Source organism: Vombatus ursinus, unplaced genomic scaffold (genome assembly GCF_900497805.2).
Source record: "Vombatus ursinus unplaced genomic scaffold, bare-nosed wombat genome assembly UNPS02014813.1, whole genome shotgun sequence".
In the NCBI taxonomy this organism is placed as follows: Eukaryota; Metazoa; Chordata; class Mammalia; order Diprotodontia; family Vombatidae; genus Vombatus; species Vombatus ursinus.
In genome coordinates this window covers 5,938,907-5,962,465 of record NW_020954591.1, presented here as the reverse complement: position 1 = coordinate 5,962,465, position 23,559 = coordinate 5,938,907, and the positions used below count along the sequence as shown (strand labels likewise).

Sequence of the window (23,559 nt, the reverse complement as noted above, 5' to 3'; positions counted from 1 at the left end):
AAACTGTCTACCTCTCTAAGCATTAGAGGCTTGTGGGACTTAAATTATCACCTGTGCGCATGCACATACACACACGGACACACACTACCTTTTCACCATGTAGAGGGTAATATTTTTCCTTTAAACATGTAATTATAAAAATTGTTATTACTATTACAAAGCATTTCTTATCGTGCCCTCTATATGTCTGTCCCTAGACAAAATACCTTTCCCTTGTCTTGATGTGTTCAGATGCCAACATTTTTAAGCTGCAACTTCATTAAGACTTTTCACTTCTAAAAAGTCCAAACAAAAAACTCACAGATAAGATTTCCTAGAATTCCACTGAGTTTGATGAGTCCAAACCAAACCAAACTCAACCCAACTGCATTAATAATCTTTTGCAATCCAGGCTGAACAAGATGTTACATGTTAGACTATTTCTTGATATTTTTATAATTTTACTTTTAAAAATACTTTAGGGAAAATGTCAAGCAATAATTTTTGAATTTGCTGAGGTTATGGGTTATAGAACTCTTTTCAAGTCCTGGAATTCCAGACCTCTGAAGGTGCATTGACATAGTCCCTAGATGTGATAGAAAAGACATTAATTAAACATGTCTTCTATATTATGCCTTCTAACTAGATTGTTAATCCTTGACAGACTAAGACTCATAGATTATTAGAACAGAGAGGAGTTTTAAAGATTTTTCTAGTCTAATTCACTCATTCTACAGAAGATAACAAACCTGAGTGTCAGGGTTTCACAATCACTGATTGCAAGGGTCTTACAGCTCCTGCTATAGGCCTGCCTGACAGAATAAGGAAAAGCCCAGAAGGGATTGACTAGAATGCAATGACCTTCTGATAGATACAGAGTCTTCACACAGTTCTCTAGTGTGTTATGAGTCTAAGGGCTCAGTGTTTAAACTTTCCTCAGAGATACACATATAATACAGGGAAATACAAATACAGACTCATAGCAAAAGCCACCCATGTAACAAGACTCCTTCAGACCCCACTGCTGTGCCACAAAGAGGCCTCACCTGGCTCTTCTGGGCTTCTTCTTCTTCGTCTTCTTTTTTTTCCCAAAACAAAAAGTTCTACTAGCACAGTATGATAGACTAGTCTAACACCAGCCCAGAGATCAGGGATTTCTCTGTTGCATATGGGCAGCATCAGAATGAGAGAGAGTCTGGTGCTCCCATCAGGATTATTGTTGACAGCTGCTGACTTCCTGTCCCACAGTTCTACTTCCCTTTTTATCTGATTGTGGTAACAAAGAGACCCATGAAGGTTGAGTGGCTTGCTTAAGGTGAAAGTTGAAGAGGCAGAGCTTGAACTCAGGTCTTTTGATTGGTTGTCTCCCATACCTGGAATTCTTTACCTGTTAATTTCCCTGGATTTCTTTAAGTTCTAGCTAAAATGCCAAGAAGCTTTCCTCAATCCTTCTTAATTCTAGAGCTTTCTTTCTTAATTATTTCCAATGGATCCTGTATGTATCTTGTTTGTACATAGTTGTTTGCATTGTCTCCCCCATTAGATCATAAGCCCCTTGAGAGCCAGAACTGAATCTTGCCTTTCTTTGTAGCCCTACTACCTAACACAGTGCTTAACATAATAGACATTTTATTGGCAGGGCCAATACAATAAAAATGACAACTTTACTTAAACTAATTTATATATTCAATGCCATCCCAATTAAATTATCAAAAATTATTTTACTGAATTAGAAAAAAATTCATTTGGGAGAATAAGAATTCAAGAATGTAAAATCAAATAATGGAAAAAAGTAAAGGAAGGAGGTTCAGCAGTACCAAATCCTAAACTATATTATAGGCAGTAAGTATCAAAACTATCTGGTACCAGCTAAGAAATAGAAAGGTAGATCAATGGAATAGAGTAGACATATAATTTACAGCAGCAAGTAAACATAATAACCTTGCATTTGACAAGTGTAAAGACTTAAGATTTGGGGATAAGAAAACATTATTTGGTAAAAAAAATTATTGGGGAAACTGGAAAGCAGTAAGGCCGAAACTGGGCATAGAGCAATATCTTATGCCATTAACCAAGATAAAGTCAAAATGGACACATGACCTGATATAAAGAGAGATATTACAAGGAAATTAGAAGAACATAGATCATATTACTTATCAGACTTATGGATAGGTTAACAATTTATAATTAAATAAGAGATAGAAAGCAAAGGTAGGTGTAAAGTAGATAATTTTGATTACATTAAATTAAAAAGGTTTTGTGCAAATAAAAAAAATAGCCAAGATCAGAAGGAAAGCAGAAATTTTGGGAAAAATTTTATAGACAGTTTATCAGATAAAGATCTCACATAAAAATATATTAAGAACTTTGTCAAATCTATAAGAATACAAGACATTCCCCAATTGATAAATGGTCAAAGGATATGAATAGGCAGTTTTCCAGCGAAAAAATCAAAACAATTTACAGTCATATGAAAAAATGCTCTAAATCATTATTGATTAGAGAAATGTTAATTAAAACAGCCTTGAGATATCTTTTTATGCCTACCAGATTGACTAAAATGATTGCAGGGGAAAGCAACAAATGTTGGAGGAGATGTCAAAAAATTGGGACAAAAACTGGTAGAAATGTGAATTGATCCAATCATTTTGGATGGCAATCTGGAATTATGCCCAAAGAGTTATAAAACTACATGTAGCCTTTGACCCAGCAATGCTACTACTAGGTCTATTTCCAAAGATGATTAGGGAAAAAAGAAAAGAATCTGTATTTTCTAAAATGTTTACAGCAGCTCTCTTTGAAGTGGAAATTGTAGGAATGCCCATCAATTGGGGAATGGCTGAACAAGTTTTGGTATATGATTGTGATGAAATGCTTCTGTGCTATGAGAAATAACGAGCTCAAAGATCTTAGAAAAACATGGAAAGATTTGCATAAAATAATGAAGAGTGAAGTGAGCAGAACCAATAGAACATTGTATACACTAATAGCAATATTGTTTTAAGAACAACTTTGAGTGAATCAGTTATTTTGACTATTATAAATACTCAAATTAACTATAAAGGATATATGAAGAAAGATGCTATCTACATCCAGAGAAAGAACTGATAAATAGAAGTATGTATAGAATACTTTTACATATATATACCTATTTGTATCTAATGGTAGCCATCTCTAGGGAAGGGTGGGAGAGAGTAGAAAAAAAGGGAAAAAAAGAAATTTACATGACAATTTTGTTGTATATTTGAGAAGAATAGCAAGTTGTGTATAGTAGATCTGTAGTTTCATATACAATTATATTTTGTTGTACATATTTTATTGTACTATATTATGGAAATGCTTGTTTTATTCCATAAATATGTATTAATGTAATAAAAAGGGAAAATTAAAAAAAAACATAATAGGCACATAAATGCTTGTTGATTTGACTTGTCTCCAAGTTAAAATTCAATGTCTTGCATTTCTGTCATCATCATAGCACATAGTATAGAGTCTTGAACAGAGGAGATGATGAATAAATATTTGATTATTGATAGGCACTGATAGAGAGCAAGAGATAACTGCTGGACAGCATGAGTGCTCCATTGATATACATCTACTGTCAAGAGATTTAGGGGAAGGCCCCAACACATTAGGTGGTTAGAATTCTAGTTAGGAATTACTGTACCTGGAGCAAATTCAGGGTAGCTGAAGCATTGGGTTAAGGGAAGTAAAAAACTAAGACTGACCATTACTTACATAGATGAGATAACCTGGAAACAGAGGTCATGAGAATTGGGGAAATTAAGAAAATAGCAGAGGGTTTGAATGGTGTGTGGGATGGGGTGGGGAAGAAGACTGTGAGCCAGGTATTGCATCTATTAAGGAGGAGGGAAGTAAACTAGAAATCCATAGAAGACAGCAACAAAGATACAGACAGAATGGAGTGGGCATTATTGGAGTAGAGGAAACATGTTCCTTCCGTACCTATGCTTTAGCAAAGCCTTCATTTCTGCATGTTAATTCTAGCTCTTGGGGATGAAGCATTTATGGGAAGGCATGAACAAGATTCCCACTGGTGAGGAAGCATGGATTGGTTTTTCTTTAGATTGACTGAATTGAGTATCCACATCAATGAGATCACATCCATAGAAGTATTGATAACATTTAGAATGTCCATCCCACATTCTTGTGGCATGTTGACTATTTCTAGCTTACAGTTTGGTCAGTTTCACATTTGAGGTCCCTGGTCTCAATTATTTCTACAATTATGTGATTACTAACATTTTAAAATGTAGAAACAGCCTGGCTAGTGACTACAGAGCTGGCTTTGAAGCCAGGAAGACTTGGTTTCAAGTCCTGTCTCCAACACACAGTGATCACGTGAGCCTGGGCAAATCACTTGGCCTCTTGGTGCCCCAGACAACTGTCTCAAACTGTGAGTTGCAGAGAACATGCCAGTCTGCTTTGGTAGGTGGGGTTCTTCACTATGAGTTCATATGCCGATGAAATTAGTCTGGTCACCTCCCTCCCTGAAAAAAAAAAAGCTAAATTGTGTAGTCCTTTTTATTAAGGCAGGTGCTGAGACCACTAGCTTCGTAATAATTGTTTGTTAGACCATTGCATTAAAAAATATGTTATTAAATTGGCTCTTTGAGGGCTGAGTCTATTTTAGCTTTTTCTTGAATCCCCAGCACTTAATACAGTGCCCAGTACATACTAAGTACTTTGAAACTACTTGTTGATTGCTGTGATAAAATATCCATTTTACTATAATCACATTAATATAGAAAAAACATTTTTTATACAAATAATCATCATGTGACTTAGAGGATAGAATACCAGACAAAGCTGGGTTCAAATCCTCTCTCTGGCACTTAACTAGCTTTGGGACCATTGTCAAGTCATCTTTCCTCTCTTCAGCTCAGTTTCCTTATCTGTAAAATGGAGATAATTGTGCCTTTAGAACATACTTCACTGGGTTGTTATTAGATTCAGACTAGATAACTTCCAGACTTTCAAGGGCTATATAAATGTTAGTTATTGTAAATCAATACTGTATTAATTTTCTATAATGATGGGAACCAAGAGCTAAGAAATGAAATTGACATGTTTATATGATGTGCGAGTACTGGCTTACTGAATTTGGAGTACTTTTTTTTTTAGATAATAAGAGTAACTCGAAGAGGAACAGAAGGAAACTGGAGAAATCTGAAAAGCCAATTAGAGGGCACACTGTAAGTATGCTAGGAAGAACAGAAATGAACTTTTAGAATATTTATTTAGAAGAAAATCTTATTTAAGACTTGGAATTTAATTTCATAGACTTAAGAGAAGATATATAAGTGGTCCAGTGGCAGATGGTAATGAAGATAAAAAGCCAAAGATTTTACACAAAATAAAAGCCCAATTTTTTTATTCTTTGGAGAAAAATTCATGTGCAATTATATATATTATTTAATTGACTTTTATTAAGCTTATGTGTATTTAGTAGGTTTATAATCAACAATCACACAAGAGCCACTGGTCTAAAATAATCTATCAAATTTCGTGTTAAGCTGGTTAAAGAAAAAAAGTATGTTCAAACCATTTTGAATACATCCTTGGCTATAAATTTACTCCTTAAAGGAAAACAATTTCAAGCAGATACCATGAATAGTCCATTTATTTTCATTATCTCAAATAAATGGAGTATAAAAGGTAATCACTTAATATGAGGGAGGATAAATTTCAATGTCCACAGGGCTCCATTTGTACATTCATTTTCTATTTGAAACACAAACTTATGTGTGCTCCAGGGCCAGGACAAGGCATTCATGAGTTCAAAGCAAAGTAATTGTTTTCTATTTCTAATGAAATTCTTTATTTCAGTGGAAAGTAATCAAAGGAAGTCTATTAGAATAAATTTGAATAATAATTTCTTGAAAGAATAGATTGTCTTGGATTTCCATGAATTTCTTTCTTGGAATTTTTTAAAAATGGAATCATGGATTCTCTTAGTTAGCAGGAACCTCAGAAGTCATTTACTTCAACCCATCCAACCCCTGAGCAGGAATCATCTCTATAATACCACAAATAGGGAGTCATCCAGCTTCTTTTGGAAGGTCCACAGTGAGGTAGAACTCAGTATCTGTGAAGGTAGCTCGTTCTATTCTTGAATAGCTCTAATCTTCAGATATTTTTTCTTATATTAAACTGATATCTGCTGCTCTGAGGCTACCATCCCTTGCCCCTAATATTCCCCTAATATTACAAGCATACCAATTCTAATCCCTCTCCTATATAACAACCTTTCAAATAATATGACATCTATCATGTCCCCAACTTTTTCTTTTCCAGGTTAAGCTTTTCTGATTCTTTTAAATGCTCCATCATGGTTTCTAGTCCCTTCACTATCCTGGTCACCACTTCCCCCTGTATCCTCCCATCTGCCTTTCTGAAAACACAGCACCAAGAATACATTATTCTGCATGGATTCTGGCCCAGGAAGAGTACTCTAGCATTCTAACTTCTTTCATTTAGGAAATTATACTTTGACTAATTTAGCCTAAAATTACAGTAGCTTTTTGGCTGTGACAGCATATTGTTGATAATACTTACAGTTCACATTTATATAATCTATAAGATTTACAAAGTATATTTCTCATAATAACTCTGTGAGGTAGGGGTAGGTGACAGATTATTATCTCCATTTTACAGATGAGGAAACTGAGTTTCAATGAGGGTAAGCATCTTGTCTATGATCACATAGATAGCATTTGCTAAAGCCAGAATTCAGATTCCAGTTTACCTTTGTTCCTAGTATGGAGTATTTTCCATTATGCAAGACACTGAGTTTTCATTTCACTAAAACCCCTAAGTTCTTTTGCACATGAATTGTTGCTTAACTATACCTCCTTCATAGTGTGAACCGATTTTATGTAGATATTTATTAATTTTCACTAATTAGACTTACTCCATAGAACGGCTAGATCTTTTTTTTTTAATCCCAATTTCCAAAGCTGGCAGTTTAGAGTAGCAAAGTAGACTGCGGCCTGTTTTTTATTTTATTTTTGTTCCCTTTCGCTGGGACTCAGCATCTTTGTCTATAAAATGAGGATTGAACTAAAATGGGGATTGGAGTACTATTCATTTTGGATGTGTCACTGAATTGGTATGTGTGTAGTCCCCATAGTACATGAAGAAAGCACTTCATTAACTCTGGAGTATCACATAAGTGCCGGGTATCATGAGAAAGCATATATACCAATAATTAGATCTGAAGTGAGCTGCCTTGGGAGGCAATGGGGTCTTCCTCACTTAAAGCAAGGACTGGCTTACTCTTGTCAGGTATATTGTTGTGGGGATTCTTGTTTAGGTACAGATTGGACTAGTTGCCTGTAAGGTCACTTTAAATAATGAGATTCTGCCAGTTCGGTGAAATCTTTATGTAAAATTCATTTAGAAATACTTTTAGAGTTCCTTAGCCAGAGCTGTAACTAGGGCAGGGTGAATGGAGCTTTGTCTCAGGGTGCCAAATTTGGAGAGTTCAAAAATAAGAGAGTGCTGACAACACTTGTCGTCCTCCAGCATCACCAAAACAAAATAACTTAGTATCTAGTTAATAAGAATAAATCATTTAAAAAGGAAACTATCAGATGGTAGGTTCCCCTTCCCTACCTTTTCTCTCTCCCACAACTCTTCATGTAGCTGAGGGCATACTACATGGTAGTTTTCCTGGATGTGGTTTGTGTTACTTGCCTAGGGTGCAAAAATTCCTGGTAACAGCTCTACTTATAGCATTATGACAGTTTGGTCAGCAGCTATATTATGAAACTTAGAAAATCCAAGGCAGGATTAGCATTTTATTTCACTTTGCAAGGGGAAACAAAATGGGGCTGTAAACTGTGCTTGACAATTCTGCCTGAGTATCAATTTGCTGATGGGCTAATAAGCATTTACATTTGCTGATCTTTTAGTTAGCTGCTTAATTACTCAATTTGTGCCTGCAAATGGAAATCCTTTGCGTGAGTAAATGGATGCAGGTGCAGATTTGCATGTGTGGTATTAGGGACTCATTTGAAACTTGGTCATGAACCTTCATCTCTCCAAAGTTGAATAATCAAAAGTGATGTTCACAAAACCATGGCTCCCTGAATGAAATAACATCTGTGTGGATCAGGATTATATTTTCAATGTAATTGTTCTCACAGAATAGCTATTACTGGATCTTCTAAAACTGTATCTTAAAATAAGATTTATAACTAATCAATAGACTTTAAAAAATAACTGGTTATGTTCAGCTTATGAAGATGGATATAAACTTTCTAATCTTTAAGGGTTATCACAAGTATAAGGTAATGAAAAAAATTAGTTTGTGGTATCCAATTTGGAAATGGATATTTTGGATTTCTGGCTTAGTATAAAACTATTTCAGACTATAGTATAATAGGTTGGCACATTCTACATTCATTAAGAAGAAAGAACTAAAAGCCAGTGAGACAAAATGTAGCCCTTAATCACATCGTCTTGTATTGTTTGTTTTTGTTTTATATGCATCCATTTTTATGACCAAATCACAGTTCTGGTCTTAATCTCTCTCTCTCGAATTCCACATCCATATCTCCATCTGAATATCTCTCTGATACCTTAAACTTAAATGTCTTAAAACTAAACGAAATTTCTTTCCCACAAACCTTATTTCTTCATCTGACTTTTTAAAAATTTTTTTTAAATTTTCTTTTTTTAAAAATTTTTATTTTTAACATGTGTTTTTAAAACTTTGGGTTACAAATTTTCTCCCTTCCTCCCTCCCCACCCACCCTTGTTGAAAAGGCAAGCATCTCAATACAGGTTATAGATGTGCAGTCATGCAAAACACTTCCATAGTAGTCCTGTTGTGAAAAACTAAGTATATTTCCCTTCATCTTATCCTACCCCCCCATTTGTTCTATTCTCTCTTTTGACCCTGTCCCTCCTCAGAAGTGTTTGCTTTTGATTATCCCCTCCCCCAATCTGCCCTCCCCTCTATCAACTCCCTGCTCTCTTGTCCCCTTCCCCCCTTATTTTCCTATAGGGTAAGATAGATTTCCATACCCCATTGTGTATGTTATTCCCTCCTTAAGCCAAATTCTATGAGAATAAGATTCACTCATTCCCTCTCACCTTCACCCATTTCCCCTCCACTGTAAAAGGCTTTTCTTGTCTGTTTCATGTGAGATATTTTATCCCATTCTACTTCTCCTTTTCTCCTTCTCCCAATATAATCCTCTCACCCCTTAATTTTATTTTCCAGTTAACACTCCTTCATCTTCAACTCACCCTGTACTCTCTATCTATCTATCTATCTATCTATCTATCTATCATCTATCTGTCTGTCTATCTATACATACATATAATTTTTTCCCTCCCACTACCCTAATACTGACAAAGGACTCATGAGTTACAAATATCATCTTTCCCTGCAAGAATGTAAACAGGTCAACCTTAATAACTCTCTTATGATTTCTCTTTCCTGTTTACCTCTTCCATGTTTCACTTGAGTCTTGAAAGTCAAATTTTCTATTCAGCTCTGGTCTTTTCCACAGGAATGCTTGAAAGTCCCCTATTTCATTGAATGACCATTTTTCACCCTGAAAGATTATACTCAGTTTTGCTGGGTAGGTGATTCTTCATTGTAGTCCTATCTCCTTTGCCCTCTGGAATATCATATTCCGTGCCCTCTGGACCCTTAATGTAGAAGCTGCTAAATTTTGTGTTATCCTGATTGTGTTTCCACAATACTTGAATTGTTTCCTTCTGGCTACTTGCAATATCTTCTCCTTGACCTGAGAATTCTGGAATTTGGCTACAACATTCCTAGGAGTTTTCTTTTGGGGATCTCTTTCAGGAGGTGATCAGTGAATTCTTTCAATTTCTATTTCAAGAAATCATGAAGGAAAACTGTCCTGATATTTTTGCCCTGTGGTTCTAAAATATCAGGGCAGTTTTCCTTGATAATTTATTGAAAGATGATGTCTAGGCTCTTTTTTTTGATCATGGCTTTCAGATAGTCCAATAATTTTTAAGTTCTGTCTCCTGGATCTATTTTCCAGGTCAGTTGTTTTTTCCAATGAGATATTTCACATTCTCTTCTATTTTTTCATTCCTTTGGATTAGTGTTACAGTGCCTTGATTTCTCAAATTGTCACTAGCTTCCAATTTCTCCATTCTAATTTTTAAGGAAATATTTTCTTCAGTAAGCTTTTGGACTTCCTTTTCCATTTGTCCAGTTTTTCTTTTTAGGGCATTCTTCTCCTTATTGGCTTTTTGGACCTCTTTTGTCATTTGGGTTAGGCTATTTTTTAAGGTATTATTTTCTTCAGTATTTTTTGGGGTCTCCTTTAGCATCATTCTCAGTTTTTCCTCTACTTCTCTTACTTGCTTCTCAAAATCCTTTTTTGAGCTCTTCCATGGCCTGGTGCCAATTCATATTTTTCTTAGAGGCTTTGTATGTAGGAGCTTTGGCTTTGTTGTCTTCTGGTTGTATGTTTTGATCTTTGTCACCAAAGTAAGATAATGTAGTCTGACTCTTTTTGCACTGCTTGCTCATGATCCCAGCCAATTGCTTGAGTTATTAAACTCTTTGTTAAGGTAGGAGTCTGTTTTCAGTGTGGAGACTGTACTGTCACAAGCTTCAGGGGTTTTGTGCAGCTGTTTTCAGAGATACTTCTAGGGCCCCGTAAATTTCCAGTTCTTCCAAGGTGCTATGATCAAGGGCGAGGTGTTTACTCCTTTCCTGGCCTGTGTTCTGGTCTATGAGCACTCTTTTCTGTCTTGGAACTGTGAGGAGGATTTCCTCTCCACAGCCACTGCAAGCTCTACCATGCCAGTGCTCCTTCTTGCCCCAGGACCTCCACTCAGAACTGTGACCCAGATCCAAGCACAGACAAAGCAAGAGAATCCTGCACCAGCAGAGAGATCCCTGCAATCCCCCTCTGATCAGCCACTCAATTCCCCCTCAGTCTGTGGACCAGAAGCTCAGGAGTCAGCTGCCGCCCCAGGTCTGCGCTCGGGGAATGGGGCTGGAACCCCACTGTGCTTCTCTTTCAGCACCGCAGAAACAGACTTTTCCTACTGACCTTCTAAGTTGTTGAGAAGTATGGAAACTGCCACAGCTGCCCATGATTCAGTCCTCTGAGGTCTGCTCCAGTGTTACTGCAGCCTGCACGCCCATGCTGAACTGTGCTCCTCTCCCTGCCCAGTGCGATATACCTTTATCAACCATCCAGGTTATTTTGGGCTAGAAATTTGTTTCACTCTGTCTTTTTGTGAGTTCTGCTGCTTTAGAATTTGTTTAGAGCCATTTTTATAGGTATTTGGAGGGGTTTGGGGGAGAACTCAAGCAGGTCACTGCTTTCACTCCGCCATCTTGACCCCTCCTCTCCTTTATCTGACTTCTTCACTCTCTATTAATGATACCATGGCCTCCTATTAACTCAGGCCTGAAACCATGGAGAAATTTTTTTACTTTTCATACTCCCTTGTCCAAACATCCAACTAGTTCCTAAGACTTATCATTTCTACTTTTGTAAATGCCAGGCAGGATGAATCAAAAGTTGGAATTAAGGTTTTCAGTAGAAATATCAACAATCTCAGATATATGCTGAAGATACCACTGTGATGGCCCCAAAGTGAAGAAGAATTAAGAAGTCTCTTGATGAGCTTCATAAAAGAGGAGAATATAAAAACTGGCTTGAAGCTTAGCATAAAAAAAGTAAGATCATGGGAACTGGTCTCATCACTTTCTGGCAAATAGAGGGAGAAGAAATGGCAGCAATGTCTGATTTTATATTTTGGGGGCTCAAAGATCACTGCAGACAGTGACTGCAGCCATGAAATTAAAAGATGTTCGCTCTTTGAAAGGAAAGCTATGGCAAATGTAGACAGCATACTGGAAAATAGAGGCATTACCTTGCCAAAAGACGCCCATAAAGTCAAAGCTATGGTTTTTCTAGTAGTAATGTGTGGCTTTGAAGGTTGGACTATATGGAAAGCTGAGTGCCACAGCATCAGTTTTTTCAATTTGTGATGTTGGAAAAGACTTTTGAGAGTCCCTTGGACAGCAAGGAGATCAAATCAGTCAATACTTAAAGAATTAAATTCATACTGGAAGGTCAAATACTGAACCTGAAGCTTAAATACTTTGGCACATAATAAGAAGACAGAACTCAATGGAAAAGACCTTGATGTTGGGAAAGATTGAAGGCAAAAGGAAAAGGGGTTGGCAGAGGTTGAGATGGATAGACGGTGCCATAGAAACAATGAACATGAACTTGGACAGACTTTGAAAGATAGTGAGTAGAAAGGCCTGACATGCTATAGTCCATAGGGTCACAAAGAGTCAGACATGACTGAACAACTGAACAACAACATTTTTCATATCCATTTCCTTCTCTATCTGAACTATTACAAAGCCTTCATAATGGTGTTCTGACTTACAGTCTCTTCCCTCTTGACACCTCCTTATATGTTGCTATAACTTTTTATTGTACAAATCCAGTTATGTCAATTCTTAACTCCAAAGCTTTCAATGAGTCCCCATTATCTACTGAATAAAATAAAAGCCTCAGGCTCTTCCATGGTTCAACCACAATCTACCTTTCCGGTTGCTACCTTCCATTATTCTTCTTTGTGTATGATAATTCAACCCAAAAGATTACTCACTATTCCTTGGTCATGCTTAAATATGCCTTTTATGTTTGCTTTTATATCTCCTTTATTTTTTAAGTTCATATTCTATTTTATGTTAAAACTATTTTTCATAGATCTCACCTACTAAGTCTGTAAGCTCCACTAAGATAAGGATCGTGTCTTATACTTCTTTGTATTTTCTTTGGTGTCTACCACAGTGTTTTACACACAACAAGTTTTTAATAAATTCTTATTGGGTGAATGAATGATATTTTTAAGCCATAGAGATTGGGATCATATGATCATAGGATTATCGATACAGAGCCCAAAATAGCCTGAGAGGCCATCTATCCAATTCTCTTATTTTAGAAATAAAGAAACTGAAGCCCGGAGAGGTTAAATGATTTGTGCAATATCTCATAGACATTAGGTGTCACAGGGTCTTCTAACTCCAGAGCCAGTTTCAGAACCAGACTCTGAAACTAAAATTTGAAAGTTATTGCTATAGAAAGTTAGAGAAGTGTCTAAAATGGCAATATTTCATCTACAAGTATAAAAAGTCTTACAACTGAGTGGAGGTAAGAGGCATTTCCTGGGGCTTAAAAGAATTCTCCATACTCCAGAGACTCACTGAGGGTATCCCCATCAAGCTACTTCCTCTCAACTTCCAATTCTTTTCTAAAGCATTAAATAGATGAGATAGCATGAATTGTATAAGAAAACATCCCTCAGGGGAAGAAATATGCTCAGGTAGTTCTATTAAAGGCATTTTATTCTTCCCTGTAAATTATAAAACAAGGGATAAAGTAACCCTTTGAGAAAGGGAGTATGGGAATCTCAGGGAGCGTGGTTTAACCCTACAAATATCAATTCAAGGTCAACCTCTTTTCCAGAATTCCTGTTTCAACTGTCTTTGACAGGCTTCACAACTGGAAAGGGAGTTCCTGTTCTGCCCTTGAAAGCACCACTCTAATTCTTCTGCATGGCTAGTTTCACCTGAGTTGTATACATTTGTATTCCAACTTTTCTTTTTCTTTCTACAAGACAACAAAGCAATATTCACTCTGAGACTAGTTTTTCATTTTTATGAACTCCTTGGTAAGGAAGAATTAATTGTATCAATAAGAAGTTACTACCCCAAATCATTGTGTCAACAACTGTTTGGTTTTTTTTTTTGACATGTACATAGAGTCTGGTTGAACAAACTCCATTAACTGGTCAGAGAAAATCTCCGGGGAGACTCGAATGAGTGAACTAAGGCCTATGTCTATGACACCAGTACTGGATTTCAATGCATCTATGATCTGATCACTGTAGTTATTTTGTCCAAAGATGTAGTTAGCAGTTCATCTTTACCTGCTTGTCTTTTGCATAAGAGTTTTGGATAAGAGATTATCCACTTAACAAAGAGAAGAGGGAAATAGTAAGAGAACACTTTGTTTTTGATGAATTCAAGTGATCCAAGATGGATGACGTCCTCTGCTACTGAAAGAACTAATGGATAGGATTGCTGAACAATATTGGTGATATTTAAAACATCACGGAGAATAGCGGAGGTACTACTGTCCTGGAGAAGGGAGAATGTTACGATTTTTTTAAAGGTTGGATGAGAAGGAGAGTGAGAGGGAAAGAGAACAGAATTTGCAAACTAGAGTCCAGTCCAATTGACATTGATATCTGGTAAAATTCTTGAACATGTTATTAAATAGATGGTGAGTAAACATTTCAAAAAAGAAACAATTATCACAAATAGCTTGAAACAATTATCACAAATAGCCTCATCAAGAACATGTCATGCAAGACTAAACACTTCCTTTTTGACAGGTTTATTTAAAGAGGCAGATCTAGAGAATGATAACTATAACTTTTTTAAATTTTTAGCAAATCATTTGCTAAGGTATCATGTGCTATTCTTATAAGGAAAAAAATAAGAAATGTGGGCTAGGGAATAGTAAAATTAGGAGGATTTTGGACTGGTTGAATGGCCAAACTAAAAAAAAAGTAATTAACTATTACTAATTCCATGTCGCCTTGGAAGGAGGTCTCTAGCAGAACATCCTAGCTATCTGTGCTTGGGGTATAAGACTAATAGTGGTATATCCGGATCAAAGGGTATATACAGTTTAGTAACTGTAAAGACATGGTTCCAAATTGCTTTCCATCTCCACCAAAAGCATATCACTGTGTCTTTTTTTCCAACAGCTCCTCTAACATTTGTCATTTTTACTTTTTTGTCGTTTTTATCCATCTGATGAATTTGAAGCAGAAACTCAGAGTTGCTTTAATTTACATTTCTCTAATTATCAGTGATTTGGGGTATTTTAAGTATACTTGTTGATAGTTTAGATTTCTTCTTTTGAAACTGCCACTTCATATCTTTTGACCATTTATCTATCGAGCAACAGCTCTTATTCTCCTAAATTTGAATCTGTTCTTTGTGTCTTAGTTACAAGACCTTTCTCTGAGAAACTTGTTGCAAAGATTTTTTCCCCAGTTAATTGTTTACCTTCTAATTTTAACTACATTAATTTTGTTTGTGCAATTTAAACAGTATGCAATCAGAATTAGCCATTTTATCTTTTGTGACCCTTTCTATCCCTTGCTTGGACAATAATCCTTAACAATGCGTAATTCAGAAAGCTGTTTTCTTCCAGGCTCTCCTAATTTATTTGTGATGTGAAGTTTTCTAAATCATTTATCTATTTGGAGTTTAATCTTAGTATATGGTATTAAATGTTGATTTTTACCTAATTTCTGCCAGACTGCTTTCCAGTTTTCTTAGAAGTTTTTATTGAATAGTAAGCTATTAGACATTGTCAGCAAGCTGTTCCACTGGCACCTTAAATTCAACATATCCAAAACAGAACTCATTATATTTAGTAACCCACACGTCTTCTGAACTTTTCCATTTCTATTGAGGGTACCATCATCCTTCCAGTCACTCAGGTTAGTGTTCTCAGCATTATTATCAACTCCTCATGCCCTCCACCCCCATTGGTAGCCAAATCTTGTCATTTCTCTCTTCACATCTTTCAAATCTATTGCCTTCTCTGCTCACACAGCTACTATCCTAGATCAGATCCTCCTTTCCTATGACCTTGACTATCACAATACCCTCCCAATTAGTCATCCTGCCGCATGTATCTTACCTCTTCAATCTGTCTTCTACGCAGCTGCTGAGGTAATATTCCCCTGCTCAAAAACTCTTGTGGCTCATTATTACCTCTAGGATCAAATAAAAAATCTTCCAATTGTCATTTAAAACCTTTAACCACCTAATTGTAATCTACTTTTAGAGGTTTCTAATATCCTGCTCTCCTCACCACATGCTACAGTCCAGCCAAATTGGCCTCCTTGCTGTTCCTCAATATTTGACACTGCATGTTTTATCTCTGTGCCATTTGCAGAGATTGTCCCCCAAACCCAAAATGAATCAATGAATTTTTAAAAGCATTCACTGAATGCTTTCTATGTGCAAATCACTGTACTGGGGATACAAATAGAAAAGAAATATAGTCTCTGCTCCCAAGAAGCTCATATTTTAATTGGGGAGAAAACACACATAGGAAAATTTAGCTACAAGTCAGATGGAAAAGTCCCATGGCCCTTAGAGTGCAGTGGGAAAGCAGATGGTGATACATCTCCTTTAATATAATTTCTACTGATAAAATCATATCCATTTTTTATGTTGAACCACTTGACATTGCCAAGGACTCTCTAGGGAAGAACACTTTCTACCAGGTCTTTAGTATCTGTGGTTGAAGAGGTAGGGGATGAAGCATCTGCAGAAGTAGTTGTCATATTGCATTTCCAGATAGATTGCATCTCAGGATGGTGATTGTGGGGCCTGGATAGGAAGCTGGACCAGAGGTCTAGTGGGGAAAGGAGGAAATGCTGTCATTTATACAATACTGGACCTTTCCTATCTAATCATGGCAGTTGGTCAGCATTTGGGGAGCTAGGAAAGTGGACCCCTTCTCCACTGTGATTATTCCTCTCAGTAATTGCTGTGGAGCCCAGGCTGGAAACAGGGCTGATGGAAGTTGAGGGGACACTGCTATTCCCAAAGCTTTTAAGTTCATGGTCCTGTGCTATTTCTATCAGAGTCTGAGGGGAGTTAGCCATCAAGGTGGTAGTGTTGGTATATGCCCAACATGCTTCCTCCTTTCTCTCCTGAATCACTTGCTGCTTCAGCTACCCTGGCTTTTCTGCTTCATATTCCCTCCTCACCTCCACTTCTTAGAATCCTTTGCTTCCTTAGAAATTTAGTTAAACCACTTTCTTACATTCTGATTTTTTTTTTTTAGTGAGGCAATTGGGGTTAAGTGACTTGCCCAGAGTCACACAGCTAAGTGAGTGTTATGTATCTGAGGCTGGATTTGAACTCAGGTCCTCCTGACTCCAGGTCCGGTGCTCTATCCATTGAGCCACCTAGCTGCCCCTTAAACATCACTTTCTAAATGAAGCTTTTCTTCATCCTCCCCCAGCTCCTAGTGCTTCCCTCCCCTCAAAAAATTACCTAGCATTTATCTTTTATATACTTATATATGTACATATTGCCTTTTCTGATAGAATTAAAACTTGAAGAGAGGAATTGTTTCATTTTGTCTTCATAGCCTCAATGTCTAACAGTTCTTGGCACATAGTAGGTACTTAATAAATACTTGTTGATTGGTTAAAGTTACAAAGAGACAAATTGAGGTTTATTGTCCCTAAATTTTTCTAACACTTGTAGGTCTCCAAAAGTGGAATGGTTAGGAGGTAACATGAGTCTTCTCACTAGAGGGCTTTAAGCAAAGTCTAGATGACCACGGATCAGGGACTGTTATAGTGAGCATTTTTTTCATGGCTGCTGAGGTTCCTTCCAACTCTGAAATTCTGTTATTCTATGACTTGTAGATTTGCCACAAGGGGTCCATTCAAAATGCCAGGATCTAAAATCTATACCTTACTGTGTGACCAGCACATCTTTTTTTTTTTTTTGTTTCCTAGTCATACGATTCTCTGACAACATCTACACTATTTCTCCTGCATAAGCTTTTACAGGCTTATAAATTATCACTCTTCTCCTTTTTGGTAATGTCTTTCAACTCTTCTCTCCTAATTGCTAAAGTGTTACAGCCTCCTCATGCCCATTGTGCACCTCTCCACTGTCCAATCATCCTCAACTGCTATTCTCCAGAGACTCTGTTGCTCTATGATTTACATTCAGAGTTTGCCCATCAGCACATATATCTTGGACAGACACTACAAATGGACAATAAACCAAACTTGAACAAAAGTGGCAGGGCAAGCTAGGTTTCCTTCCTGAAATTGTAGCTATTTCCCATCCCCATTCCTAATTTGCCTAATACTACTTCCAAAATTCTTTTTGACTAGGGATTCTTAAGCTTTTTAGTGTCATGGTCCCCCTTGGAAGTCTGGGGAAAGCTCATAGACTCTTTTCTCAGAACAATGTTCTTAAAATTGCACAAAATAAAAAAATGCACAAAATAGAATACATAATATTACAAAAGACATCAATCATATTGGAATACAATTCTCAAGATATTTTTTAAAAAATAAGTCCACAGACTCCAAATTAAGATCCCCTATTCTAGACTGAGGCCATGTGCTTCTATGAAGTACAGTTTTAAGGTTGGCCATGTTTGCCATGTTGGCCATGTTTGAAATCTTATTTCTTCTGTTCTAAGTTATACCTAGAATGAAAGATATAAACATGCTACTGCAAAGGCTTCTGGAGGGAGTCCAAAAACAAACAATTGAAACAAATGTCATGTATCTCATCTTCTGAGAGGCTACTGAACTGAAAAAATCTATTTAGGATAGGTGGCAGAGTCATGGATACAAAAACTGTTTCCTTTTTTTGTTTTGTCATTAAGGATTGTGAGTATATGGTGGGAGAAGGGGTTAGCATGAGATGATAGTATTTGAAGCCCAGAAATGTCATTGTGCTTGGTAGTTAGTTCAGCTAGGCAAGCTTCATTGAACTCAACAACAGCAAACTTATTTTTTTATGAATCCATCATTTTAACACTATACTGTAAACCAAGAAATAGATGTTTTAAAAAGAGACACAACAGAATTCACTTGAAGTCCTTTGATATTTTTAAGAACAACTTCCTTTTATAAGTTTCTTAAAGAAAATCTTAAATAAAGCTTCAAAAGAACTTGAAAACCAGAAAATAGATGATAGGTAAATAGATACTTGGGCAGCTAAGTGGAGCAATGGATAGAGTGCCAGCCCTGGAGTTAGGAAGACCTAAGTTCAAATCCAGCCTCAGCCATTTATGAGCTGTGTGACCCTGAGCAAGTCACTTCACACCATTTGCCTTAGTTTCCTCATCTGTAAAATGAGCTGGATAAGGAAATGGCAAGCCACTCCAGTATCTTTGCCAAGAAAACCTCAAATGGGGTCATGAAGAATCAGATGTGACTGACAATAAGACAGATGGAGTACATAGACAGACAGACAGATAATTTATTATGCAAAGTAAATCAGATAGGCCTATTCCCTCAAAGAGCTTACATTATAATGGAGGAAGTTAATATGTAAAGTGGACCTGAAAAAAGGAAGAGGAAAGGTAGGAGATGAAATGATGTGGAAATGGCTAGCCTCTCTAATTAGAGACACATGAAGATAAAAGCTCACCTACCAAACCCCAGTGTCCTAGGGTAGAGTCAGCAGTGTGCTGGTATATGTTTACTAATTACTCTTTGAAAAATGGGGAGAAAGTGTACGTGACATATTTGTAAGTTTAATCAACATAAACACTTTCTCCATCACTTTCTTAGGTAAAGACAATGAACAGAACAAGAAATCAAGCTCTTATTTGTAGTGTTTGCTGAATCCTGAGGTAAAAATACTCATACGATAAAGAAGAGCAAAAAAAATATGAAGCCAATTGAATGTTTTTGTGTTGTAAAAGTTACTCTATTTCTTCTCCAGAGCCAATTTTGGTCACTATAATTACACAGTATTCAATTTCCTTTTATTGTTCTTTCTATTTACATTGTCCTAATTATTATGCAAAGTATTTTTCTGGCTTTGCTTATTTCACTTTCCATCAGTTTCTCTGAATTCTTTAGTCATGACTTCTTAGGGCACAGAAAGATTTCATTGCACCCTTGCACCATCATTTGTTTAGGTACCTGCTTGATAGGTACCTTCTGTTTCCAGTCCTTTGCTCAAAAAATGCTACAATGAATATTTTGGTACACATGGGACCCTTTGGTCTTTGACCTCCTCTAGACAGATACATACCTAAGATATATCTTAGATATCTAGACACCTGAATATTTAGAAAGAGCAATTTTAATCTTGATAAAGACACTAGGGAAGAAAAGCACATTGGAATTTAAGCTATAAGAGGAGAAAACAAAGTACAATGGTAGTGAGGCACATATGTAAGGGGTCACACATGGCCAAGACATCTCAAGGCCTCATGTTCTTTCTCTTTTTGGAAGGTTTACTAAGTCTCTGGATAGTGGCTGCTGGACGAGACTAGGCAAGTTGCTTGACTTCTGGGCTCTTGTCAAGGTATAGTATTTCTGCTGGATTCCCTGGTCTCTGGGGCTTGCTCTTCCATGGGCAGCTGCAGTCTTTTCCTACCTTTAGATCCTGACTGGGCTGGGTAGGACTATGCCCTCTTCATTTGGAGTGTTAGTGTGCTTTTTTCAGTTGGAGTGTTACAAAGCTCTTAAATCTTAGTACAACATAATGGCAGTAGCTTCTTTCCTTTGATTCTCCCAGAGCTTCAGCTCTTAAGTTATCTTTTATCTCCTGGTCTGAAGTGGGATATGGCTTTGACTTTTCCTGTCTGTCTCACTCAAAAGCTCTTTCTCCCCATAAGCCACTCCACGTTGCCTAAGGATGATGAGTTTCAGTTCAGTCCTTTCCAAACCCTAAACTCCTTGGGACTCTTATGAATTCATATATATATATTTATATTGATATATTTACACAAAGAGAAGCCTACGCTTGGTATAAACCATATCCTTTTCATTATTCTCCTGGTCTCTTTATATACAATTAAAATATTCAAGCCTTCACCTTTCCTTCAACCTTTTCCTAGATATTCCTAAGGAATATCTATTTTGCATTTGAAGGCTTCAGCTTTTGCTGAAGTTATATATACACATGGACATACATATGTGTGTGTGATATATCCACATGTATATGTATGTGTTTATATGTTTGTATGTGTATATATAGGTAGCTAGGTGGCGCAGTGGATAGAGTTCTAGAGCTGAAGTCAGAAAGTCTCATCTTCTTGGGTTCAATCCTGGCCTCAGACATTTACTGGTTGTGTCACTGTGGGCAAGTCACTTAACCCTGTTTGCCTCAATTTCCTCATGTATAAAATGAGCTGGAGAAGGAAATTGCAAACCATTCCAGTAACTTTGCCAAGAAATCCCAAATGGGGTTATGAAGAGTCGGACGCAACTAAAATGACAACAGCAACAACTTACATGTGTGTATATCTGTATGTGCATATACTTATATAGGTATGTACACATATTCCTGGGTGCTTATATGTATATATCCATTTCATGTGTACATATATGCATACATATACATGTGTAATCATATTATATGAATTTTAAATTGTGCTTAATACAGAGCTGGGTTTAGAGTTGCCAAATTGCTTTTGTAAGTCCAGCTGCTTGGTTCCACTCATTTCCGACCATTTTCATGCTATAAGAGAGAGCATATGTTACAGTGGAAAGAACACCAAATTTGGCATATGATGACCTGAGTTTGAGTTTCTACATTAGTACTTATCTAACTCTTCAGTTCTTAGGGATTACTCTAAGAATTACTCTAGGTTTACTCTGAGAATCAGCGTCCATAGCACATTTCAAACTAATAGGCTAGTGCACTACTAAACTGGAGAGAGGTCATTTCTAATTCTAGGACCTGTGGATTATTGGCCGATATCTGAAGTAGGGGAAAACCATAGTTTAGTGCCAATTTGGGGTAAATCTCGGAGCCAATTCCCAATCTAGAACTCTTTCCAAATATCGTTTGTTGATAAGCTTATTATCATGGTGCTTTGCATAGAGAAGACACTTAATAAGTGGGTGGTGAATGAATGAGAATGAGACTGAGGAGCACTAGGAAAAAAGGGATGAGGTGTGTACCCTCATAGTCAGAAGAAGGGTATCTGACCTGCCCAGATACAAAGGCAATAGTTTCTACCGTTGTAAGTGGGAAGTTTGACTGGTGAATAGCCAGTTAAAAAAATTGATGAGTTCTTGCATAGAAAGACAAATGTTTCAGGAAATAAAGTATCAATCTTACAGACAGTTTTTCTAAAAACCCATCAGCTTGCTATATTTTCAGCCTCCTTCCCACACTTAATGTCTTAGTGATGCTATCTGACAGCATGTGATGACAGTGAGCAACAGTCCTAGGAATACATACAGTATGTGTTAGGGACGTGTTTCTCATTTAATTGAAAATTCTTGCTTGCCCTCAGCTTGATATCATACTCTCATTAATTTCTTTCAGGTTGGGAATACTAATGACAGTACTGAAGCAATTTTATTGTTGATGACTATTACTACAGAAGAATATTATCAGTGTTGGATGGGAGATTGGAATTTTAATGGATGTTTTATAAATGTGGACATTACATGTTTGAAAATTAGGAAACAAACTAGATGAAACACTTTTATGATGTTGTTCCCCAGCTCAAGAATATACAATGGCTCCCTATCACAGGAATCAACTCAAACGCCTTATCTTAGCATCCAATGTTCTTTACAGTTTGTCCCCACCTAACCTATCCACTTCAATTCTTTGCCTTTTGGGATAATTGGGCTAGTTTCTTCTAGCTTACATTCTCTAAACATTTCGTACACATTCCCAACTCCAAGCATTTGCTCATGCTATAACCATTCCTAAAATGCTCTTCCCACTCCTTTCTACCTTCAACAACTAACTTTTATGCTTGTATCCTCAGGGCCTAGAATAAGGCCTAGCACATATACTTTTAATCAATGCTCATTGAATGAAATAAAATTCAGGAGTGTTTTAATCGACTTATATTTGCTACCATAAAGCCAAGGTGTAAACTTAAATTTAGAAGCCTCTCTTCAGCCCACTGACCTTTCAAGATACCCTCACCACATACCCTATAAAGTTCTTTCCCTTTGTCTATTCCAATGTGTTATAGAAAGACTTGGGTAGTAGCCACGTCTATGGACAGTTGTAAAATGGGATATTTTAAAGGAGAATTGAGATACCCTCACAACAGTCATTTTGTATATATGGATGATTATAATTTTTACCTTTCAATAATCAAAAACACCTAGATGGTTGAATGCCCATCATTCTAAAATGACTAACTTTACAATCTAATCTAGAGATGTTTCCATTAACTTTTCATTTTCTCGGTGCTTAGAATAAGTCCCATTGCTAACATAAGTCTTTGTATGTACAAGTTTTGACACGTGGCTTGGTACCAGACAGCCAGAAGTGATGAACTGTGTCGACATATTAAAATGTAAATTTGATTGAAGAAAACAACCTGCAAAAATTTATGCTTCTGCATTATCTCTGTGATTAAATGTTACTTGTTTCAAAGCAAATGTTTCTGACACTTTCAATTATAGCTTTTGGAAGCTTTATTCCACATCATTTAATCTATTTTAAATAACTTTCTTGTTTAGGCTTCACATAATGATATGCAAATGCAGCAATAATCACTGCCCAGTTTATAAATCAACTATTTTCTATGTAGAGAATGAGTTTTTATTTTTGTTTTTAGCTGAATCTTAAAATGCTAAGACCTTAAAAAAAGATATTGAGTTTCCATATATGACTATCCTTACTATCTGTTTTTGTAAGAGTTTAAATAAACTGAACAATGTCATTTGGGTGGTAAAGGCCAAAAGTAACAGGGTTCAGCTATTAAAATTATAAAAAAAACTTTATGGAATTAA

The 23,559-nt window shown here is 36.6% G+C and overlaps 1 long non-coding RNA gene across 2 annotated transcripts in view; it reads left to right on the top strand.

Moving 5' to 3' along the window:
• LOC114054450 overlaps positions 1-23,200 on the top strand; it is a 145,112-nt gene extending 121,912 nt beyond the window's left edge. The window contains exons 3-6 of one of the 2 annotated variants that reach the window (XR_003570483.1): positions 5,125-5,195; positions 19,405-19,466; positions 20,077-20,149; positions 22,124-23,200. This is a non-coding gene — a long non-coding RNA (uncharacterized LOC114054450). The remainder of the gene's footprint in view (positions 1-5,124; positions 5,196-19,404; positions 19,467-20,076; positions 20,150-22,123) is intronic. The other variant, XR_003570482.1, reaches the window with a different exon arrangement.
• Positions 23,201-23,559: the final 359 nt, after the last annotated feature.